The sequence below is a fragment of the Camelus ferus genome, chromosome 1 (assembly GCF_009834535.1).
Source record: "Camelus ferus isolate YT-003-E chromosome 1, BCGSAC_Cfer_1.0, whole genome shotgun sequence".
In the NCBI taxonomy this organism is placed as follows: domain Eukaryota; kingdom Metazoa; phylum Chordata; class Mammalia; order Artiodactyla; family Camelidae; genus Camelus; species Camelus ferus.
The window spans coordinates 82,137,321-82,147,840 of NC_045696.1; the positions used below are offsets into that span (position 1 = coordinate 82,137,321).

Here is a 10,520-nt window from a genome sequence, read left to right on the forward strand (position 1 = left end):
CTGCTGCCTGGCTGGTGGCATCTGTTAAACTCAGGACTCCGGGCAGAAGGAAGAAACGCAACCACCACCACAGGCAGCCACCCACCCTTCCAGTAACTTCCCTCCCACCCTGCAACCCCCCTGGGAATCATACTTTAGAATCTGCTCTAAGTCAGGCCTTGACACGTGATGAGGAAAAAGGCATGATTGCTGCTCCCCAGAGAATCTGTCTATAGACCACACTACCCAGTGCCCAGCAGGGTACGGTGTCAGGTACTTCCCACATCCTGGCGCATGTTAGGGAGTGTGTAAAATGTTCATGCCTTTTGACCCAGTGTCTCCACTCCAGGAATTCATCATAAGGAAATAATTAATGCTGAAGGAAGTGATTACTGCCTGAGCAGCTCACTTCAGCATACCTGCAACAGCCCACAGAATGCTCTCCTGCCCCAAATGGATCAGAACAATTTAAATCCTGACAATAGGGAAGTAGTCAAATGAATTACGACAGTCATAAAGTGAACTACTATCTGCAGCCATGAAAGACCCGTTTTTCAGAAAAATAAAAAACTGGAAAATGTTGACAATATAATGTTAAATGAGAGAAGCAAGGTCAAAGCTGTATATATCAGGGCTTTTCGGGGGAGGGGAGGTAATGGAATTCCCTGTGCCTCCCAGATTCTACTGATCCCTGAGAATCAGCGCTACTGAGAGGAGCCAGCTCTTGTCCTCAGATAGTCTTGTGGTATTAAGGTGGGGGCTGAAAATCAGTGTGCATACAGGATTATTCCAATATTGGGTAAACAGGAAAAAATGTATGTATATACCTGGGTCAGAAGTCATTAATGCCATGCCACCTGTAACTGGTAAGGTCACGGTCTTGTAGACCAATACTTCTCAAGCTTGAATGTGGATCCGGTTAAAAGCTGGGTTCTGATTAACTATGTCTGGGATGGGCCTGAGGTTCTGTATTTCTAACATGCTCCCAGTGCTGCTGGTCCATGCGTCCCACATTGAAAATCAAGGATGTGCATGCCACACATCCTGCTGGGACACATCTGAGCCACACTCACAGTGACCGCCTCTGGTTGGTGAGACGATGGGTGTGCATTTACTTTTTATACTCGCCTATGCTTGCCAGATTTTCCATGATGAAAATTTACTGCTTTTGTAATCATAAAGCAAACATTTTCCTATTTAAAACCTTGACTCAGGAATTATTCTTACAGGAATCTATCTCAAATAATGTGAAATGAAATCCAAAGGTTAAAAATACCGTCTCTACCCACAACACTTCTGACACCAAATGTGTGGGTTTTTCCACACACACAATTCTGACATGAACTTCGAAGAGTTAGCACACGGCTCCATCTTGTGGACTGAGGGCTCAACTCCGCAAGACTGCTTCCCACTTCAGGTGCCAGTCTCAAGTCCCAGGTTGTCACCTGTACTTCCACCAAGTGGCTGTAAATCAACCATTCCCATGACCCCCTCCTCAGGTTCAATGATCTGCTTTAACACCTTACAGAACTCAGGGAAACACTTTACTTACAGTTTATTTTATTTTTAAATTTTTTTTTTACCAATTTATTTTAAAATATGCAACTCAAAAAGAGTCAAATGGGAGAGATGCAGAGGGCAAGGTATGGGGAAGGAGCACAGAGCTTCCAGGATCTCGCTGGGCCCACCACCCTCCTAGCACCTTGATGTGTTGGCCAACTCAAGCTCTCCAAATTCCTTTGTTTAGGGGATTTTATGGAGATTCTATTACAGAGACCTGAATGATTAAATCATCGGTCCTTGGTGATTGCATTCAATCTCAAGCCCCTCTTCCCTTCTGGTAGGGAGGTGGGGGCTAAAAGTTACACCCTCTGATCATGTGGTTGGTTCCTCTGGTAACCAACCCCAGTCTCCAAGAATCACTTTATTAGCATAACTCAGGTAAGGTTGAAAGGGGCTTATTATGTGTAACAACAGATGCTCCTGTCATTGGGAGCTCTGTACCAGGAACTAGGGGTGGAAAGCAAATATATTATATCACAGAATCAAAGGTTGACGTACATTCAATTTGGAGTGAATCACAATATCAAAAAATGAGCAATCGCCTGGTTCTTTAGTATCAAGAGAATGGCTAAAAAAGACTGAAAGAGCATGCAATTATTACAAAGGATATTTGTAAAGACATGGAAAAATGCTATGATAACTGTTAATCACAGTATGACAACCCAGTGAAAATGCTAACATGAATTGAATGTTTATAAAATGTTAAAATTTATTAAATTTAGAAAAAGCAAAGGCAAAAGCAAACAAAACCGGAAGGAAATGTGCCAAAAGGCTAATGTCTTTGGATCCTTGGATAGTGGGGTCACAGATGGTTTTTTTCCCTTCAACTTGCAGAATAAACGGAAGGTGGGAGGGAAGGCGCCTGTGCGGGATTAGGGGCAGCGGGGCAAGGGTTCCAACGGGAAATAGCGGAGGCAGTGGAGGGAAAGGCCCTCGAGGGCGGTCGGAAGGGGGCAGGCTTTGCGGCCTGGTAGCTGGGGGCGAGGGCGGCGGAGGGTGTTCAGTACCTCACTGGAACTCCTGGCCAGAAGAGGAGGAGGGGGAAGGAAAGGAGGAGAAAGGCCGTGGCTCCATGAAGGGGCCTGGACCTGGGCAGGAGGAGGAGGGAATCCAACAGCCTCTCCTCCTCCCTGGGCCCCGCTGGCACTTCCACGAACGGGTCTGGGCAGGAGCTGTCAACAGGGGGACTCTGCCTCGGCTGCTTGCAGGGGACTTCGGGGGCGGGGGGCTGGCTACCCGTCCATTTGGCCTCCCTGGACATGGGGATGCTTTCAGCTTCCCGGGGAACACCTTGGCTCTCAATCTCTCCCTTTCCCTCCCCAGGATGACAGGGCTCCCTATGATTCCTAAAGGGCATAAAGAACACAAACTCCTGCTACCTCCTCTGATAAAGTAAAGCGAACAGCCCATTCCCACGTCCCACTGCTGGGCTCACTTCTGGCTTGAACGTCAGTTCACTTGGGCACCTCTCCTGACAGAGAGCAAAAGGCAGTCAAAACAAATGCCAACAACCCCATACCACCGGTTAAAGATCAAATTAGATAGCCCTTTTAAGACTCCAAAAGTGCTTCGTAAATACGAGTTAACAGCATCTGTATTACCTCTCCAAGTTAAAAGTAAACCTGCCAGTGTACCTGGTCTATGATTTCACCACTGAAGGGCAAGCCAGACGTAGTACTCTGCTGGGCCTGGGTCAGGATTTCTCAACACTCCTGTCAGCCCCTCGCGACAATCCTACCAGGAGTGCGCATCCCCAGCTGATCCAAGAGGTACCAGATGCTCCGAGGGCGCAGTTGGCCGAGAGCCCCGCCCGCGGTGCAAAGGCGCCGTCCCACCAGTTCCAGCTCTTCCACCCGGAGGGGAGGCCGCCGGGGATCCAGCTCCTTTCCAGAGTCAGAGAGGATTTAATCCCCAAACAACAGAGCCAAAGCCCCGGGCTCGGGCCCCATTCTCTGCATCAGTTTCAAAGCTGCGGCTCCACCAAATCCTCTGCTGACTTTTGTCACGGAGAACATTTCCCTAAGGCCACGAGGCAGCCCCGGCTCCCTCTGAAAACAGAGGTCAGAGCTGGAAGGCATTTCTCCCCTGCAGCCTGCTTTCTAAATCCTGGGGAAGCCCTCCCAAATAAAGGCAAAAGTGAAGGAGGCGGGGCTCAACATGAGCAATTGCTAGCCTGCGGTGAAGCCTTATTCCACGCCTGGCATCCCACGTGCCATCGAATCCTCACTGCCCTAGCAGATGGGGATCATTAACACTTCCACTTTACACGGGAGACTGGTTTAAAAAAAACTTGGCCAAGGTCACACAGTAGCCAGGTGGTGGGAGAACCAGACAGAAATCAGCGGCCACACTTGGGGCCCTTTCCTGGCCGGCTGCCGGTTTGACACGGAGATAGTAATCACCTCCCTGAGGATCACCACCTGCACACCTGAATCCCAGGGCGCTCCTAAAAGGATCCAATCAACCTGCTGGCCTGGCGGTTACCAAACACCTCAGCCTCTAAATGGACTTTCAACCCAATAAGGCAGTCCACCTGCAGGATCGCCCTTGGCCCATTTCCCTTCTCACGCAGGGGTGCATGCACACCTACACGGGCAGTTCTAGTGACAGAGCCCTCAAAACAGCACCTGATATCTCCGCAAAGCCACTCTACAAGGCTCCATCCGTATTTCCTCTTCCCGTCCTCCACCTCACCCCCCCCCCCAACTGCTGTGAACACTCAAAATTCAGGGAAAGGAAACAAAGATCTAAACAGAAGCTTCCACTATAACAAAACTCCAGATTATAGGGAGAGGTGACAGCATCTGTCCCACAACCCTTAGGCAAAAGTTTCAAGATAAGGAAACTAGGCCACCCTTGGACTTGTACAACAGAAGCCTCTCAAAGGCTGGACGAGGGCACACCCACTCCTCACGCCTGCAGGGCTTTCCCACAGGGCTTGGCCTCAGCCGCATGTAGGACAGATGTGTCACTAGCGGGAGGGGTGGGCAGAGGAGTGAGAGGGTAGTACCTTCTGGGTTCCCCTCAGAGCAGCTACAGAGAGCCAGCCCACAAGCTCAGGAGCCATCTGGACCCCAGTGTCAGGCTGCTTAAAGAGAAATGGCTTCTTGGTGCCCCATCCCCACAGGACACTCTGGGAACCCCCAGGGGACACAAGACCACGGTCCCACTCACAAAGAGCCAGTGTTGGGATCTGCGCGGCACTCCTTTTCTCTGCTGCGGGTGCCCACACAAGCACTCCATTTTTGTGGTACTGCAGGGGTAGTAAACTATAACTTCTACATAAATGAGAAAAGCAGACAGGGTGAGAGAAAAATGACATACCTTGTATCTTCTGTCATAGAAGCTCTGCAGAGTAAACACGAGCATCTTCATTCTCTCTGAGGAATATGCTCTTTCCCATTTTTCTTGGGACAAGAGCCCTCAACCTCTCTTTTGTAATCCCATTTTGGGGAGATACACACAGAGAAAGACCTCTTACTGTTAAAAACAACAATGCAAGTGCGATGGTCCCCTGCCTCAAGGATGGGGGACACGGTAGGGAGTGGTGGAGACCAGGGGGAACAGGAAGACATTACCCTTCCCTGGAGATAAGGCTGCTCTGGTACTTGTTTTCGGGAATTCTTCAGGGCAGAATATTTGATATCTCCCAGTTTTTAATGTTGGGTCAGTTTGGTTTTGTTTGTAAACTCTGTGCCGACCTGTTGGTTGGATGTGGTGCAGGCCCCCAGACTGTAACCCGCGCAGTTGAGTGTGGCAGAAAGATAGGTTGCCTAGATGAACTAACCAACTCCTGCTGACGGTAGCCCTGCTGTCTGCTAGAGTTTGGAACAGCACAGAGGCTGGAAAGAATGTAAACACTAAGATCCAACAGATCCTGAATCTGAATCCTGGCTCTGCTTTACCAGCTGCCAGACCTCAAGTGAACTACTAACCTCTCTTAGCTTAACAATTTCACCTGCAAAATGGGCTGATAACACTTCACTCAGAGAACTTTGCGAGAATTAAAAACATGTGTGTGAAGGCTACTTGCACTCTTCAAGAATGTGACATTTCCTTCCCCCATATCTCTAAAGAAACAACCTGAGAAGGCTTACCTTCTTTAGATTTCAATGTTCTCATCTGTTAAAAACTAAAATAAGCCTCCAGCACTGCGGCTCCACTGCACAGGATGGGACGAAGTGATGGAGATGAGAGCAGAGTGCTAACAAATGAGGAGTGGAGTATTGACTGGACTGCCAACACCCTTTCCTCTCACTTCCAGGCCAGCAAAGCTGCCTGTAATTTGCTTTTCTAATGTGTTTATACCCTTTCATAACGTGATGTGGGGAGAAGGTGGTGTCACATTTGTGGTAATTCCTTAAAATGGCTATTAGCAGTCAGCTCTCTAGAGTCCAATTCCACCATCCTCTCACAGAGGAGAGCAAACAGAAGGTCACTGCCTGGTCACTTAAGGGCCTGGCAAGTTTCTTTTCTCTCTCCATGCTCTTGTTTTAGAGAACTGAGGTAGAAAATGAAGTCACTGAACAGTGGCTTATTTCTTTTATTCACATGGAGAAAACTAAGCCACAAGCAGAACAATTTCCCTTAAGTGCCAACATGAATTTACTGTGAAATTTTCCAACTGTAAGGGGATTGTTGTTGGTTCTCTCATTTCCCCACGCACAGTGAGGAAACCGGGATGTGCTCTGGTAGCTCCTCAATGGAATCTGACTTAAAGCATCTTTACAACTTTTATTCTAGCAAACCTACACGGGCAAGGTCTAGGCTGAGGGGTTTCAGCTAACACTTCAACTTTCAGCTCTCACAGATACAATTTACTTGGCTTGTTTTCTCTTAAAAGCAAAGAGGCATTAAAATCAGTTCTACAGAAGTTACAAAGAAATGTGGGTTTATCATTCAGGATATGCCTTCCCTTCCTCCCTCTATTGAACTTTAATAGCTCCCTCATACGATCATCACTTTTCCAAATTACTAATCAGGCACAACAGAATGAGTAGGAATTACATGATAAATCCAGAGCGGGGGAAATAAGCAAGTTGGATAAACATATAGATATTACTTCCCACATCTCTCCTCTTGAGAGCAGGGTTCTTGAAAAAGAATGTGCAGAAATTTTAGAAGTCAGTTCTTTGCTAAATATTTACGTGTCACGATGCCCGAAGCAAACAAGGTAAGGATATGAAAAAGGCCACACACAGAAAAGATCTCTTTCAGGTAATAAGTAGATCTCCATTCACCTTACGATTTGTTTTCATAACATAGACTTTTTATTGATGTATACAGTGCTTCCACTTCCTAAGTGTGTATGGGAGCGTTCATTTCTCTGAACTCTGGTTTTTGATGAGCATAACTTGGAAAGGATTGGGGCAGTTCAGAAAAACTGCTAACACATTTTACACAACCTATCCGTTTGGAGATAACTCAATCTCCAGGCTTGCTAATACCCTTTGATGAAAACAAAAAAGCTGACCCAGCATCCACCTGCATCAACTTGATCCTCTCAGCTCTGTCACACTCAGCAAACGCTCTATGCCTTTGGAACAAAATAAAGCGGCACCCCCCAAGGAAGGAGAAAAAGAAGACTTGTTACGAGTCTAGAGAAGCGGTCTTTACGCCTAATTAACAAAGAGTGAGGGTCTGTGGCAGGCTTTGAATCTAGACTCACTTGTGTGACCTTCCAAATCTATCTTCTGCAAAAAGGTGGTGGCGTTACTTTTAAAGGAAAATGCCAAACATACAAAAGTCGAGTCAATAGTACAAGGCAGTCCATACCCCCTACCCTTCCTTCATCCAGCTTCAATCAGGAACAACTCACAGCCAATCTCCCTTCAGCTTGTCCCCTCTGACTTCTCCACTAGCAGCCCTCCCCAAAACTGGATTATTTTGAAGCAAATCCCCAACCTATATTTCAAATTTAGTATGTATTTCTAAAAGATAAAGGTTAAAAAAAATCATGTTACCAAAAGTAACTAAACAAAACTAATATTCTTAATACTATCAAATAACCAGTAGATATCCTCTACCAGCACAATTTTTTAAAACTTTTTTCATCAAATCAGGATCCAACCAAGGTTTACACATCATATTGTCGCCTTATGTCTCTTAAATAGTTTCTAAACCACAGGTTCCCCGTCCTTGTGATTCTCATAGAAGCCATGCTGGTCCTCACCTGCAGTTCTCAATAATTCTATTCTAGAGATACCACAAAGAAACTCCAGTCTTAGAGGCTGTCCAAAAAATATGTAAATAATGTATATGTGAATTAATCGTTTTACAATTAAAGCAGCTTAAAGAAAACCAGAAAAGCACAAGCGAAATAATCTGACCTGAAGCAATCAGCAATTCTGAGATCCAAACACTTTCACCTGTCCTTTGCAATTCTGATCTGAGTGGGTTTATCCCTGGGGTTTAAGCAACACCCTCGTCCCACTTACCGAGTCATTTGCACAAGGAGGGGCGAAGCAAGCAAGTTTCCTCCCAGCTGGACCTTATTCTGCAGGCGGGGTCCTCGAGGTCGCCTTCGGAATGCCGGGAAGGGCAGGCTACATCCCGAAGTCACCTGCCCAGGTGAGAAAAGGCACTTCGCTGAGCCAACAAATTCCGGAGGGCGGTCCCAGGTAATTTACAAGGAATTTTGAGCCACCCAGGCTGGTCACTGAGAAACGAACCAGAACGCCACAGTCTCCGAGAACAAACAGCCCTGAAAAACTCTCAGGCTTAATCCCAGTGCCCGGCGCGCGCGGGGTCACGGTCCCCAACGCCCGAGGGCCAGGAGAGGGGACGCAAAGTCCGCCCCAACGAATACACGAGCGTGTGTGTCTGACTACGCCCACCTCGGTGTGCCACGAAGGAAAGTTACATACACTATTTTTATAACATCACCTGTTTAGTGATGTTTAACAGCATCTCCCCCGGAAAGGGGATGCGAGTGTCTGGGTTAGCGTATAAGCCCAACCCAGGTCGCCAGGTTTCATCCCCGCTACCTCACCCCTAGGGCCTCAATCCCAGGACAACCCCCCAGCCGGAGCGCTCAGCCTCAGGCGTCCTCCGCTTTCAGCCCAGGGAGCCCACCCACCCCAAGATCTCTTAAGCAGTCGAGAACCCCAGCCACTGAGTCCGTAGGAGGGACATTCCTCTCCCAGTAATACACAGAGCGTCCACCCGGGAAGCAGGAGCGGCGCGGTGCCGTAAGTCCTCCCGTGCCTGGGCCGGGGAAGCAACGGCGAGGCTCCAGGCGCAGGTCCCCGCAACTCACCCGAGGTGCGGTAGCTCTCGGCTTGCGCTCGGCGTCCCCAGCGCTGAGCGCCCGACCAGACGCCGCCTGGACACCTGCTGCGCCCGGCCCCAGGTGACCAGGGACGGGCGAGGGCGGCGAGCACTATCCCACGAACCCCGCAGCAACGCCGCGGCGGCTCCGCCCGCGGCGACCAGGAAGTGCGGACGCAGACCATTCAGCGCACAAGCCCCGCCGCGACCCCAGCGGGAGACGGGCCCGAGGGCGCCGCCTACGGGCGGGGCGGCTAGAGGCGGGGTGGAGGCTGGCATGGGGGACGCCGGGAGGGTGTAGGGTGGAAGACGCGGGGACGGCGAGGAGGGTCCCCCGGCACTTAGACCCCTTTCCGCAGGCCGAGAATTGAGACACCCCCACCCCCACCCCTGACCAAGGAGCTAGCATCTCCCCAGCTGGGTAGGCAGGAGGCCACTGGCAGTTGTCTTCAGATGAGGGTACACGCATGGAGACAGAACTTGATCCGTGCACTAAACCGCCTGTAGTGCAGTATGAATTCACATTTTAAAATAAAAATCTGCAAGTAGCATATCTGCAGATAACACACTTATATTGCAATGCCTTTTTTATGTCAACAGTACTAATTTGTTATATTTATTCAACAAATATTTGTTGAGCACCTATGACTTGCCAATTATTTAAACATTTAAAACTTGGCACAATTTCCTCTTCCTCCTTTTCTTGAAGAGCCTGGTACAAGGGGAGTGGCCTGGGCCTTTCTTAACCTCCCAAAATGCCTTTACTGGTCTTACAAGTAATGTACCAAACCAGCCCAAGGGCGTAAAACTGAACAGTGATAGAAGTTAAGTGTGGGCTGTTAGGGGGCCCAGGAGCGGCATGATCTAACTTGAGGAGGTCAGAGAGAAACTTCTGGAGAAAGGGAGAGGTGTGCTGAGTCCTAAAGACTACAGGATTTACCAGGATGTGAAGTATTTCAGCCAAGATTCCACCAGGAGCAAAGCCAGAAGCTGAAAGCTAGGCAGAGTGCATGTTCAGATAGAGAAATAGCACGTGAGTCAATATAGCTGAGGAGAGGATGTAAGCTGAGTTAGAGCAGGAGTCGTATGGGCCAGAACACGCTCCTATCAAAAATAACAGCTGCCATCTGTGGAGTGTATAGTATAAAACAGGAGCTGGACGTGCATCACTTCAAGCTACATGGTAGGGTTATTACTCCTCTTTAAAGAAGAGGAAAAGGAGGACTAGGAAGGTGAGGTGCCTTGCTAGTGACAGGGCTGGGAGGAGGTGACACTGAAGAGCTAGCCTGCACTCTTAATGATTCTTTCCAGTCCAATCTAGGAGAATGAATTGTTTTCAAATGTTCTCAGCATCCTCAAGTATCCTCAGGTGCCCACTACTCTGTATCCCAAAGCCTGTGTCAACAACTGCTCTCAGACCCCTCCTGTCTAGAACAGATTCAGAGCATATATATGGCTGTGCATACCAGACTCTTTCCTGAAGGGAAATCAGTTTCAGGGGCTGGTAGAGGGACTGGGGCAGAGCCTTTCCTTGTTCCCCAATATCCATTCTCTCCTCCATCTGTTACGCAGTCAGATAGAAATGAGCACTGGGCAGGGGGAGAGGGAGGGGAAAGGAACAACCCAGAACACACAAGGAACCTGAGCTGTCAATCAGCTTGATCACTCAAAGAACCTGAGCTGTTAATCAATCAATCACAAAAAAACAA

General features: G+C 48.6%; 1 protein-coding gene across 3 annotated transcripts in view; it reads right to left on the bottom strand.

Annotated features, from left to right (window-relative positions):
• GPR160 (G protein-coupled receptor 160) overlaps positions 1-9,059 on the bottom strand; it is a 35,790-nt gene extending 26,731 nt beyond the window's left edge. The window contains exons 1-2 of one of the 3 annotated variants that reach the window (XM_032484517.1): positions 8,801-9,059; positions 7,980-8,104 (exon numbers count right to left, since the gene is read on the bottom strand). The gene's annotated coding sequence lies outside the window, so the exon portion shown is untranslated. The other 2 variants (XM_032484512.1, XM_032484523.1) reach the window with 2 other exon arrangements.
• Between the last annotated feature and the right edge of the window lie 1,461 nt (positions 9,060-10,520).